Source organism: Ictidomys tridecemlineatus, chromosome X (assembly GCF_052094955.1).
Source record: "Ictidomys tridecemlineatus isolate mIctTri1 chromosome X, mIctTri1.hap1, whole genome shotgun sequence".
NCBI lineage: Eukaryota > Metazoa > Chordata > Mammalia > Rodentia > Sciuridae > Ictidomys > Ictidomys tridecemlineatus.
In genome coordinates, this window is record NC_135493.1 from 90,171,102 (window position 1) to 90,185,980 (window position 14,879).

General features: G+C 36.9%; 1 non-coding gene across 1 annotated transcript; it reads left to right on the forward strand.

The window, feature by feature from the left end:
- The first annotated feature begins 11,944 nt into the window (after nucleotides 1-11,944).
- On the forward strand, nucleotides 11,945-12,018 carry Trnam-cau (transfer RNA methionine (anticodon CAU)). Its single transcript has one exon. It is a non-coding gene; the product is annotated as a tRNA-Met (tRNA).
- The last annotated feature ends 2,861 nt before the right edge of the window (nucleotides 12,019-14,879 follow it).

The window sequence follows — 14,879 nt, forward strand, 5'->3', positions numbered from 1 at the left end:
CCCCAGCCCCTTCTCTCTCACTATGGCCTGGAACCTAGGCAGCTACCTCTTAGAAATTAATTCTTGTATGATATTCAGAAAATAGCAAATTTTAACAATTTGAACATGAGAACCTGAACCATGAGAGAGGCTTTGCAAATAGATTTTTAAATGTGTCACAAGTTTTTTGTTCTCCCTCAAGGAAGCTGGGCCTTGGAGGTCCCAAGAATTGAAAAATAAAAGCAATTTATTTTCTTATTTTGTTATGATTTTTAACTGTCCTGTCATCAATTGATTTTTCACTGAAGAAAAGTGGTTAGATTAAATCACTTTTTCCCCAAGGTATAGTCTGAGATCTTCAGACAACTCACACAAGAATCAGGAGGAAACTTATAAAAAAGGAAACTTCCTGGGCCCAGGCCTATAGTCTGTGTCTGACCAATCTGACAGTTGTAGCTTCTTAGACACATCAGAGTTTGAGATTCATGGGGCTGGGTGAATCTGAAGGCCACTTCATCTTATAAAATTCTGTAAGGCACAGAGAGTCTTTCCAAAATTAAACTTGTTAGTGATAGAAATTCCTACTTCTCCCTTGCATTAGATTTAATAAACCTGAAAAGGGCTTCTTGAAATGAGATTTAGCTAATAGATGAGGTACAGTATGTAGAGATCTAGTCAACATTGGGCTAGGAGAACAAATAGCACTTAAATATTTATTCAGAGCATTAGATTTAAAATAGATCAGTCTATTTTAATTCTAGTAACTTCAAGGCTCAGTGATTCATATGATGGGTGGGAGGTTGACTTGACATATGTTTCCATGCATTTTCTGTGTATTTTCAATGCATCTAAATTAATTCAGGTTAGTTCCTCTCTGGGTGGAGGTTACTTGTCATCAAAGCCTATAAAAGATTGAAGAAGGGGTCACAGCAAGCCATGTGAGGCCCTAAAAATCTAATGAGGAAGCTGACATGGAAAAAAGAGTTTTCATTTTAGCAAATCCTTCCATGTGATAGTTGGATTAGAACAACCCCTGCTTCTGGTTGTTGAGGTTATGGAGCAACTGGAACTCTCGCACATTGTTAAGATAGGATCAGGAAATGGCACAACCACTTTACAAAAAGATTCTATAGTTCTTTAAAAAGTTAAATATACACCTTTCCTATGACCTACCTCTAATCATAGGTATTTTTTCAAAAGACATTAAAGCATATGTCTCTTCAAAGAACATTCTTAGTAGTTGTATTTATAATAAGCAAGAGCTGAAAACAGTCTAGATGTCCATCAATGGGGGTATACCCCCTACTGATATACTACTGATATAAGATGAATTTCAAAATATTGTGTTGTATGGAAGAAGACTTACAAAAAAAAGGGTACTTAATGTATGATTCCATTTCCATGTTCCTAGGTCTGTTTCTATGCTGTTTTTGCAGCTACAGTTCCAAGCTGTTCCACAGAAGAGAATCTGGCTGAGGGCCTAGGCTGCAAACAACCCCTAGTTATGATAATATCCACCATTACTGAGTGCTTAAGGGCCTGGCACTACCCTGAAAGTTGGGTATTACTCCTGTTTTATGGATGAGAAAACTAGGCCTCAGACACAGCATATGATTTGCCCAGAGCTACATGGAAATAAGTGCTCTAGCTGGATCTATTTCCATCTAAAGACTCTGTTCCTTCCAGAACAGGACATGATGTTTCACCCTGAGGGTATCTTTTATCTAGAAGTGGGGAGAGAAACTGGGCATGGTGGTGCACACATGTGTAGTCCCAGCCACTTGGGAGGTTAAGCAGGAGATTGAGGCCAGCCAGGTAACAGGGCAAGACTCTTGTCTCTGAAAAAAAAAAAAAAAAAAAAAAAAAGGTGGGGTGGGGAGGGTGGAGAGACTGTTGAAGAAAGTAAACTATTACGTTTCAGATCTTTTTTCAAGGGTAGATTTTCCTCTTCATCGTCTCCCTTGTAGCCAGTCTATTGAGCAACTGCTAATTTGTTTCTCACAAAAGCCCTAAAGTAGATGAGGAAATTGTCCAGGAAAGGAAAATTCCAAGACTTAAGTCTTGTAAGAGGATTTTGAAGACAGGTCTGCAGAGTTCACAGTGAACTTTCTGGTAGACAGTTACTATGTGGGACAAAAATGCAAAATGCTTTACAGATTATGTTTATGCTTATTGGCTTTGGAGGGTAAGAAACAAATGTACATGTTTTCTAGTCTGTCTTGGGGACATCTGGGAATAAGAGTGAAAGTGTGTTGAGGTGGTGGGGCAGGTGTATTTCTGCCAGTATCAATGCATTTTCATGATGGCTTCTACTAGCGATTCCAAAGCTAGTGTTTTAGATTTCTCAGCAATTATACTGTTTCCTAAGACCTTCTGAAGTCTCAACAGATGAATTTTGGACATGAACTAATTTGGTGGATGTGTGTCCATAGATCCCTTTGAGAACCTAATGAAAACCTCAGAAGCTTCCTCTATAAAAATGATCTAGGGGCTGGGCTGGTGGCTCAGTGGTAGAGTGCTCACCTACCATGCATGAAGCACTGGGTTCGATCCTCAGCACCACATAAAAACAACCTAATGTATCCACCTAAAACTAAAGATACATAAATAAATAAATATATTTTTAAAAATGGTCTAGAAAATGAAGGCAATGGTGTCTGCCCTGATCCACATTACTGTGAAGAATGTCAGTATGGGACAATTTCATTCTTTGTAAACTTTCAACCATTTATAAACATTGAGTCACACACTGGCCTAAGTTCTGGGTCTACAGTGATGAATCAATCATAAAGTGATCAATCAATCATTTTCCAGCCCTCTTGGGGCAGGAAATCAGGTGACCAGTAACAAATGAATGAATGAAGGAAACAAAATGATGTCTATAATTGTAAATTGTACGGAGATAGGAAACTACTGGGGAAAATAGGGGAAAATCCTTGTATGAGGAGCCACTTAAGTCAGTGGAAATGGAGAGGAATGAGTTGATTTGAGGTATATTTTATTTTATTAAATTCTGTCCTTTTTTTTTTTTTGGATAGGTAATACTTTGACAGGATTCAAAATTCAAAAGTTACCAAAATAGAGTGACTTTCCCATCTGATCAGCCACCTAGTTACCCTTCTCAGAAGCAAGATATCAAATCAATTTCTTATGCAGAGATACTTTTCATACATAAGTGAATATATTTCCACAAATGGTAGTATATTAAATATAGAGTTCTATACTTTAGTTTTCTCTTAACAATATGACATGAAGATTGCTCCACATTGATATCCAAAGAGTTACCTAGCTCATTTTGATAGCTGTGTAGTATTCCATGGTATGTGTGTAGCATAATTTTTTTTAAGCTGCTGCCTAGTAAGAGAGATTAAGGTTCTTCCCAAACTTCTTGCTGTTACAAACAAGGCTGCCTGTGCTTTTTCATGCATATTAAGTATGTGTGATAAGGGCTGGGGTTGTGGCTCAGTGGTAGAGTACCTGTCTAGCGCGTGGGTTTGAACCTCAGGACCACATAAAAATAAATCAATAAAATAAGGATATGGTGTCCAAATACAAATTAAAAAAAAGAATGTGTGATAAATTCCTAGAAGTGGAATTGCTGTGTGCATTTATAATTTTGACAGACATTGTCATTTGTCCCTCCCAGATGTCTTACCAATTTATGGTTCCAACAGCAATGCTTGAGATGGCTTGTTTCCTAACATTTTGCCAATTTTTGGATAATCAAATTTTTGGAGCTTGGTAATGGAAGTCAAGAGAGTTTCTCAGTGTCATTTTATTATTTATTTATTTCTCTTATGATGATGCATGGGGTTGAACATCTTTTGGGGCTTTTTAGGAGCCATTTGTGTTTCCCTCTCTGTGAACTGTCTGCTTATAGCCTCCACCCATATTTCTTTTAGGCTGATAGTATTTTATTTTTTGATATGGAAAAGACCTTTATATATGTCATATGAGTTGCAATCATTTTTTTTCCCAGTTTGTTATTTGTCTTTTGACTTTGCTTGCAGTGATATTTGCTATACAAAACTATTTAATTTATAGTCATTGATATCAATCATTTCTTTTATGACTCTAGGTTTTGGACTCAGGCCATTCTGCAATCATAAAACAGTGCCTGTATGCTTCCTTCTACTATTTTATGATTCTATTTTTGACATTTTTAAATCTTGGATCTATTTGTAATAGGCGAGGGGTATGAAACCACCATATGTTCACCAGTATTCCCAATATAATTTATTGAATAATCTGGCATTTCCACACTGCTTTGACAATGTCATTTTTATCATAAACTAAATTTCTATGTAATTTTTAAATTTATGGACCTTCCATTAAATGGATCTGTTTATTCATGCATCGTTATCACATGGTGTTACTTGTAATAGCTTTGTAATAAATTTTAATATTTTGTATATCTAATTCCCTTTTATTTTCTTTTGAAAAAAATTCCTGTCTATTCTTTAAAAAGAACAGATAAAAATAACTTTATTTAGTTATTTATTTTTTTGTGGAGCTTAGGATCAAACCCAGTGCCTCACACATGCTAGGCAAGCACTCTACCACTGAGCCACATCCCCAGCCCTCCTGTCTACCCTTGATTGCTGTTTTTTTGCCCACAAAAAGAGTTTGTCTATTTCCAGAGGAAATTCTATTAGCATTTCTTAATGGAGCTTGCATTAAAGTTATAGATTAATTTAGGGAAAATGAACCATATCTATGATGTTGATTTTTCAAAAATTTGCAATTCCTTTCCATTTTTAAAAGTCTTTGTGTCCCTTGGAATACTAACAAGTTTTCTTCACATAGATCATGGAAATATTTTAAGTGCATTCCTAGGTATTTTATCTTTTTCATGACTTGTATAAATGGAGTCTTTTATTCCAATAGCTCTTTTACTTGTTATATGAAGGCTACATATTAATTTTGTACATCTTTCTCTTACTATTATTTTTTTATTTTTTAGTCATAGGTGGATGCAATATCTTTATTTTATTTTTATGTGGTGCTGAAGATCGAACCCAGTGCCTCACGCATGGTAGGTGAGAGCTCTACCTCTGAGCCACAACCCCAGCCCCTTATTACTATTATTAACATACATTTTATTGGATTATGTTATTCAAAAATAATTTTAGTTTATTCTTTTGATTTTTTAAGTATTTTTTTAAGCATCAAATGTCAGTAATGATGATTTTTACCTTCTCATTTTCTATTTTATTTATTTTGTCTAATTATGTTAGCTAATATCTCCAGATTAAGGTTAAATAATAACAAAAATAATCTTATCTCAGTCTCAACTGAGAACACTATCACTATTTTCCCAGAAGTATAATGCTGACCTTAAGCAATATATAAATATATAAATATATATTTATGTGTGTGTGTGTATATCTATATATCTATATCTATATATATATATATATAAATTTTTAGTGATCACATATCCATGGCATCAAATTTATCATTTTAATCATTTTTAAGTGTACAGTTCGTTGGCATGAAGTGCATTCACATTATTGTGCAATCATCACCAACACCCACCTCCGGAACTTTTTCATCACTGGGCATAATGTATTTTTATCATGCTGTATTTTATTCTTTCTGTTTTACAAAGAAATTTTAAAATAAAAAATGGGCTGAAGGTGTAGCTCAGTTGTAGAGCACACACTTAATATAGGCAAGACCCTGGATTCAATCCCCGGCACTGTAAAGAAATAGAATAAAATTTTTAAAAAATGGATATCAGATGTTATGGTATGCCTATTTAGCATTTATGAGGAAAACTATATCAATTGACTTCTGTGACCTATTAATGTAATGAATTACATTAGGAATTAGTAAAGTTCCTAATATTGAATCATCTGGCATTCCTAGAATGAACCTGTTTTGGTCAAGGTGTATTATTTTTTTTTTTAACATGTGCTTTTGTTTTCCCTTTAATTAGGATTTTTAAAAATGTTTTTTGCTATTTCCAAGTCACAGGGACTCTCCAAGGGAGCTTGGTGGAGGTCGGGTGTGTGTGTGTGTGTGTGTGTGTGTAATCAAAATCACTTCATGAGAGCTTTCAAAGTACGCACTTCAAATTGTGCATGTTGAAGTGCAATTATGTTGTAAACCTCCAATTCAAGAAGATGGACTGAGCATATCTGTTTATTTCCTATTCCTACTAAGATAACTTTTGCGTTAGTCTATTTTGCATTATTATAATGAATTATTGGAGGCAGGTTACTTTCTAAAGTGGTTTATGGAAGCTGGGCATGGTGGCACATGCTTATAACCCCAGAAGCTTGGGAGGCTGAGGCAGGAGGATCTTGAGATCAAAGCCAGTTTCAGCAAGTTAGCAAGGCCATAAACAACTCAGGAAGACCCTGTCTCTAAATAAAATATAAAAAAGGGCTGGGGATGTGGCTCAGAGGTTAAGCACCGCTGAGTTCAATCCCCAGTATCAAAAAAAAAAAAAAAAAAAAAAAAGGTTTTATGGTTCTGGACGTTCAAAGTCTAGAAATTGCATCTGGTGATATCCTTCTTGCTGGCAGAGTCTCAAGGTGGTGCAGGGCATCACATGGCAAGAAACGGGAATGCATATGCGGGTCTCTTCTAGTCTTCTCTCACTCTTATAAAGCCAGTAAGATTCAACCATGGGTGCTCTTTCCTGATGGCCTTATCTAAAGGAATCATTTCCCAAAGGCCTCACCTCTAAATGTTATAGTTGGATTAAGTTTTCACCCTCTTATAAACTCACAAGGGGACACACACTGAAAGTATATCCCAAGTATAGCACCATTAAAATGATAATAAAGAAATTTAAAATATATATATGTCAGCCAATAACAAAGAAAAGACCACAGGCAGTCAGGAGTGTATAGTGGTGGTAGCAGGGCTCTCTATGTATGAAGGATTTCAATAAGTAACAGGGGGAGGAGAGTTGATAGAAGGCTGATGACAGGTGTGGTGGAGAAGAGAGCCTGGCAGCCTAGAATAGGTGTTGCCATGGACAGAGCATATCCTGGATTGCTGGGAGACACCAGGGTCAGTGGAAGTGAAAATAGGGGAATTACCAAGTTGCTTTAGAGGAAGCGACACTTCCCCATCCCTCCCACGGAATATCCAGCAGCCATCTAGTATCTATGCAAAATGAACAACAATAGGAAGACTAGTAATACAGTGAAAATTTTAATCTGGGTATGGTGGTACATACCTATAATCCCAGCAATTTGGGAGGCTGAGACAGGAGGATCCCAAATTTAAAGCCATCCTCAGCAACTAAGTGAGGCATTAACCAAACACTGTCTCTAAACAAACAAACAAATAAATAAATAAATAAATAAAAGGACTGGTGATAAAGCTCAGTGGTTAAGCACACTAGGTTCAATCCCTGATACTAAAAGAAAAGAAAAGAAAAATTTTAAATTGGCAGGTTTCTCTTTTTTTATGTGTATTTTTTTTAGTTGTAGATGGACACAATACCTTTATTTTAGTTTAGTTTTTAAATTAGGTGCTGAAGATCAAATCCAGTGCCTCATGCATGCCAGGCAAGTGTTCTACCAGTGAGCCACAGCCTCAGCCCAGCAGGTTGCTCTTTAAATAAATTTAGTGGATGCAAGAGAGTTGAGAGCAAAAGTGGCATTAGCTCGAATGCAAACATGATGACTTCTAACATTTAGTGGTTCCTAGGACAATAGCCTATTCGCCCTAAGGTGAATGAAATCTAGTCAGTTAACAAGACCTACCAAGTACATAGAGTCCTTAGTACATTTTTCTAGTGCTTCATTCTTAAATATGATAATAAAAGATCACCAGACATTTGGGAAAAGCTTAAAACATGTGAAGGAAAGAAACAAAGAAAAATCGAAGTCAAAACTAAAAATATGCCCTGACCGTATTTGGAGAGGAAGAGGTGATGGAGGGAGCTGGTATAACTGAGCTCAATTCTCAACTGTCTTGCCAGTAAGTCAGCAGATGATATCTAAAAATGATAAATGAAGACAATGTGGTATCAGCAGATTATTTAGAGGCACAGAGATAAACCTCAGAAAGAGTTAAAACTGGAACAAATAAAGGCAGAGCACAGGGGAAGAGTGAGAAAGACTACTGTACAGCATTTCATGTTTTTAACCATGTGCAAATTCCTTTTATTAAACTTTTTTTAGTTGTAGATGGACGCAATAGCTTTGTTTTATTTATTTTTATTTATTTATTTGGTGCTGAGTATTGAACCCAGCGCCTCACGCATGTGAGGCAAGTGCTCAACCACTGAACTACAACCCCAGCCCACCATATGTAAATTCTACATTAAGAAAAGACTTGGGCTAGGGCTGTGGCTCAGTGGTAGAGCGCTTGCCTAGCATGTATGAGGCACTGGGTTCGAATCTCAGCACCACATATAAATAAGTAAAATAAAGGTCCATTGACAACTAAAAAGATATTTTAAAAAAAGAAAAGACATTTTTTTTTTAAAGTAGAATAAAACACATAACCACACTCTACATAGAATGCGTATAAGTGGAAGGGAGAGTCATGGGGGTGTCTGTGAGAAAAGCTCCCCAGAGGATTCTCATGAGTTCCCTCTTTCCACAGAGCCTAAGACCATGAGGGATGCTGGTCTCTCCCCTGGAGGAATTGTGAAATGGATTCCAGAACAATTCTAAATTCCTTAACATCAAGTTCCTATCAACCATGATATCCTTTCACAAATAAATATTTTGAGGAACATGAACTGTAAATAATGGAAAGGCAGCAACTCAGGTCTGATAAGTCTTCACCAATTAAAACTCAAGATTGGTGATTGATTGAATGATGTGGTAGCCTGAAGGGAGATGTGTGCTCCAGGCTAAATTTGTAAAAATCAGGCAATCTTGGAATGGAAGTAAGGAGAAAATGGTGGAGGGGGGGAGAGAAAAAACAAAGAAAAAAATCTTTTAACTGTCCCAAAGACTAAATTACATTGGCAAAGAACTGGAATCAAACCAGAAAGGAAAGAGCTCTTTGCAGAATTTTATTTGCCGTTCCCAACACCTAAAATGTAATTTCGCAAGATCTTTGCCTGGCTAGCTCCTTGTCATTCAGATCTCAGCTTAATTGGCACTTCACTCATTCATCCAGTGAATAGTTACCAAGCAGCTTCCGTGTGTGGCACTATGCTAGTGAATGGGGACACTATAAAGCGCCTACTCTCAGGGAATGGTGAGGGAAACCCAGGTAACAAGGAAATAAGTAGATAAATTATCTCAGGTTGGGTTTGCTAGGAAACAGACTCCGAAATGTGTCAAAGACAAAGCTAAGTCCAGGCAAAATTAACAAAGGCTCTTTATTCATAAACTTGCCGTAAGAGAACCCATCTGCCGTCACCACATTTGCATGGCATTTGATGCAAGGGTGTTAAAGAGTATGTTTTATAGAGTAAAAAGAGGAAATACCGAGATGGTTTCAGATTGGTGAATTTTCTATTGTGGTCAGGATTTTTGGAAGTGGGGAGACCTTCTCATTTTGGGATGTTCTTGATTGGAGACATTCAATTTCAAAAGAGGAAGGATTGTTCAAAATATTAAGGGTTTTCTGTAGCCAGCAGTTCCCTGGAACAAGTGGAGATGGATGGCATCCTTTTTTGAAGCTGTCTCTATGGTTCTTACTGGAGGGATTGTGGAAGTAGGGGGCGCGGGGCACTGGTGTGGCTACCAGACAGGGCTGTTTTTGCAGGGGGAAATTAGCAGGTGGGGTATTCATTAGGAAGCGCCCTTAGAATTAGTACCTGTACAGGGTGGGCCAGCAAGCAGATGTGGGAGGAGGGAGAAATTAAGCTGCCAAAAGGGCCCAGGAAGGACCTCAAGCCTGGTGCTAGAATGGCCCTTCAGAGTTATCCTGAGCTGGGAAGAGATGACCAGGTCTCTATATTACTATAAATAATCAGTCATTGGATGTGGCCACAGCCAGATCAAGCTAGGCCTTAAAATTTTTTTTTTGGTCATACTTCTGGTTCCATTCTTTGCAAATGTAGAAATACCTTGCATATTACTCTGCATGAGGTGGGATGTGATTGGAAAATCTTGAGGGAAGAAGTGCCGTGACCTTACAGGGACATGATTTTTTTTTTTTCACATTATTTAAAAAAAAATTTTAGTTGTAGATGGACACAATATTTTTATTTTATTTATTTATTTATATTTATGTGGTGCTGGGGATGAAACTCAGTGCCTCACATGTGCCAGGCCAGTGCTCTGCCATTGACCTACAGTCCCAGCCCCACATTAACTGATTATTTTGGGATACCAGGGATTGAACTCAGGGGCACTCAACCACTGAGCCACATCCCCAGCCCTATTTTGTATTTTATTGAGAAACAGTTGCTTAGTGCCAAGCTTTTGCTTTGAACTCAAGATTCCTCTTGCCTCAGCCTGAGCCCCGGGGATTATAGGCGTGTGCCACCATGCTGGGCCCACATTATTTATTTATTAAATCTGCTTTTCTTTCTTTTTTTCAAAATTTTTATTGGCACATTATATTTGTACATATGGATGAGATTTGTTGTTACATGTTTGTACAGTATGCATAAAATATAACAATATAATTTGTTATATCACAATACCACTCCCAACACTTCCCCCCCTCCCTCCCTCCCTGCTTGCCGGTCGGGACATGATCTTAACACACTTTAAAGGGTGACTCTGTTGCAGTGTAGACGATTATCCATTAGGGAAGCAAGAATGGAAATTGAAAGCTGTTGAAAAACTAGTTGAAGAGAACCAGAGAACAGGAGTACGGAGAACCGTGGGAACAGAGGAGGTGATGAGGTGAGGATGGATTCAGGATACATATCAAAGGAATAGCCAAGAGGATTTGCTATAAATTAGATGAGAGGCATGAGAAGAAGTGAGGAGTCTAGAAAGATGGCAGTGTTTTTGGTGTGAACAAGTCACCTTGCTCACTCTTTTGAGAAGGGAAATACTGAGAAGAGCAGATTTGTAAAAAGAAAGGGAATTAAAGATTTTAGTTGGAGACATAGTGAGTTGGGCATGGCTATTAGATATTCAAATGGAGATGTAGAATAGGTAGGTGGATTTATGAGCTTGGAGCTCAGGGAAGAGATTGGGTTCTGAAGTGAAAATATAGGAGTCTTTCACATATAAATGGCAATGGGAAAGTGGTAAATAATAATTCTTTTTCTTCATGAAAAGGTTTCAGAATCATGAATTAGTTCCTTAACATTCTCTTCAGGCGACCAATGAGATTTCTTTTTTTTTTTTTGAAATATCTCTTGTCATGAATCATGAATTTAAATATACTTAATATGGGCTGGGGATATAGCTCAGTGATAGAGTACTTGCCTAGCATGTGCAAGGTCTCTGGTTCAATCTCTAGCACTGAAAAAGAAAAAATAGAAAAAGAAAAAATATATTCAATATGTTTCCATCTTATGCAATTGTAATTTCTGTTGATGTGCAAATCTTTGGCCAATGGGAGTTCCTATGAGTTGGCCCCTGAATTCTTCTGACGCTTTACCAAGACTTCTTGATAACTTCCTTACTTTCTAGTATGACAAGATATTTAAAGCTAATCTTGTACATTTCCTACCCTAGACCTGGAATCAGTTTCTCTCGCTCTCTCTCTTTTTTTCTTTTTTTACTTTTAATTTTTTTTTTTTTTAGTGGTACTGGGAATTGAACCCAGAGGTGCTCTACTACCAAGCTACATCCCCAGTCTGTTTTATTTTGAGACAGGGTCTCACTTAGTTGCCCAGGCTAGCCTTGAACTTGCAATCCTTATCCCTAAGCCTCCTGAGTAGCTAGGATTATAGACATGCACTTGGCTGGATCAGCTATTTTTTTTTTTAAGGAGCCCTAGTTCTTTTTAGAATATAAGTATCTCAATTTTAGTATCATTTGCTTCTAGATTGGTCATTGTTTCTATGCCTTTTTAGTGTTAGAGTTTGGGAACATACTTTTTTTTCTTATAAAAATAAATTGTAGGGGCTGGGGATATAGCTCAGTTGGTAGAGTGCTTGCCTCATATACAAAAGGCCCTGGGTTCAATCCCCAGTACCACACACACAAAAAAAATGTATCATGAATTTCTATATAATACTTCATTTTTTTCAAATTTAAGCTATCTGGTTTTAATTAAACTCTTTGATATTAAATATGTATCTCTATTCATTCTCTCATACTGAAAATTTTGGCCCGCAATTTTATTAACATGTTACTTCAAACAATCTCAGAATACCAACCCCACCACCACTCCCACTAACATGACTGCTGACAGGAGTGTAAGATGTTTTTGGATTTCCTTTTGCCTTTACAGTGTATCCCACTAGGGATATATAGACAAATTACTGTATTTAAAAGTAACTCAAAATAATTATGCTCTGTGGGAGTATTCTACCAATTTGATAGACAATTATTTTCATTCCTTTCATGTAGTTTTCAGTTTTTAGGAATTGCTTTTTGAAATTTTAATTTTGTTTCTTGATTAGTTAAAATAGATGGCTTCAAAATCAAATATGCAAAACAAGGTATATTTGAGAAGTACATTCAGAGAAGTCAAGTTCCATCCTTGATCCGCTGTTTCCTCTCCATAGGTAACTTTACAAAATGTTTTTATTTATCCTTTTGTTAAAATGTATACAAATACACATTGAGAGATAATTCTCTGTTTTTTTCCTCATATTTCTGCACATCTTATGAACAGAATCAATGGCTGCTTTTATTCTGGACTGTTTTTTCAAGGATTTTATATAGCTAACAGTCTTGGTAGATAGAGACAATATCTCCCTTTGGAGCATAAGGCAGTCATGCCCACTACCCATTATAAAAGACTCAGATTCCCTAAGCTTAGGGTTCTTTTCCTGTAATGCAATTCACTGCAGGTGCTGGTGTCGCCCCATCCTCTTCATGTTACCCTTTAGGAGTCAGCACTTGGAGAACTGGCCCAAATCCCACTACTCTGACAACTGCTATTCTTGTAACAAATTCCTTTGTCTCTGACTCAAGAATCTTGTGTCTTTTACCAAAATCCAGAAAATTATGACTAGTTAACTTGTTAGACTACAACTAGGATAAAATCTCAGACACTTCACAGTTCTTGACCCTTTATCTCTTGCCCTACTTCTTGGTCAAATGTTAGTGTTCTAAGCATATTTTGCTCATTTAGAGTAGGATCAGGCCTGGGTGTTTAGCACAGTAGTAAAATGTTTCCCTGGCATGCATAAAGCCTTGGGTTTCACCCCAGCACTACAAAATAAATAAACAAACAAAAATAAAGTACAGATTTAAAAGAAGTTCAAGGATAAGACTAGAGGCTATCCCATATTTGCAAATTGTAAAGATGAAGAGGAATCATCTAAAGACTGAGGAGAAGCAGTCAGTGAGATTGGAAGAGAATTAAAAACAATGGTGGTGGGCTGTGGCTGTGTGGTTCAGTGGTGGAGCGACTGCCTCACATGTGTGAGATACTGAATTCAATCCTTAGCACCACATAAAAATAAAAAAATAAAGATATTGTATTGAGAAGTACATTCAACAATCTACAACTAAAAAAAAATATTAAAAAAAAATGGTGGCCCACGTTCTGAATTCTTTCTTAGCTAACTTCCCTGAAAAACTCTGTCTAAAGTAGCCCTCCACCTACAATCCAGTCACTCTTTTTATCACCAATTTTAAATACTTCATAGCATTTATAACCATTTCAAATTGTTCACTTATTGATTTTTAACTGTCACATTAGATAATTTTCCCTGTCAAAGAAGAGACTTTGTTTAAAAGGTCTGCCTCCCAAGCAATTTTTATTTTTTCATACCAAGTATTTAACCCAGGAACACTTTACCACTGAGTCACATCCGCAGCCCTATTTTTATTTTTTAGTTTATTAATTTATTTTGGCACTAGGGATTGAACTCAGGGGTACTCGACCACTGAGCCACATCCCCAGCCCTATTTTGTATTTTATTTAGAGACAGGGTCTCATGGAGTTGCTTAGTTCCTCACCCTTGGTGAGGCCGGCTTTGAACTCAAGATTCTCCTGCCTCAGCCTCCCCAGCCAATGGGATTACAGGCATGCACCACTGCACTCAGTTGTTTACTTATTTATTTATTTTAACAAATTTTATTTTTTTTTAATAAATTTTTAATTGTCAGTGGACCTTCATTTTTATTGATTTATTTATATATATATATGTGGTTCTGAGAATGGAGCACATGCTAGGCAAGTGCTTTACCACTGAGCTACAACCCCAACCCCTATTTTTTATTTTTGAGACAGGTTCTAGGTAAATTGCTTTGGGCCTCATTAAGTTGCTGAGGCTGGCCTTGAAGTTGTGATCCTCATGCCTCAGCCTCCTGAGTTGCTGGGACTACAGGTGTGTGTCATCATGTCTAGCCTCCCCAGCAATTTAACCAGATCCCGACACACACCAAATATGTGTAGAATGAGTGACTTGTGACTTGCATACATAAATGAGTGAATGGGCACTTTCTGGACAAAATTTACTTGGAAAAATTCCTAGGTAAGCCTTTTTTTTTTTTTTTGTCAAATTTCTTGTAAAAATAAGCTAATTTATAGTGAGGCTTCAGCACAAAATAAAATTACCAAAGTTTGATAAATACATCTTAGGGCACTTAAATAGTTAGCAAATTTCATTAGAGACTCCAGAACTCTTGTTTTTGAGAGCCAGAAGGATCTATGTAGCCTTGGAAAGGGTAACTGTGTGAGTGTATGAGTGTGTGTGTGTGTGTGTGTTTAAAAGGAAAAAAGGGATAATCTAGGTCCAGATAATTGGGAAAATACCAGAACAAATTATGAACCAATCATTTTTCCAGAACTAAAGAAAGCAAAAATTGCAGAATGACTAACATTATGATCCCATGTTGAATCAGTGTGCCCGACTGATTCTGTTTTGCATTATGAGTGCCAGG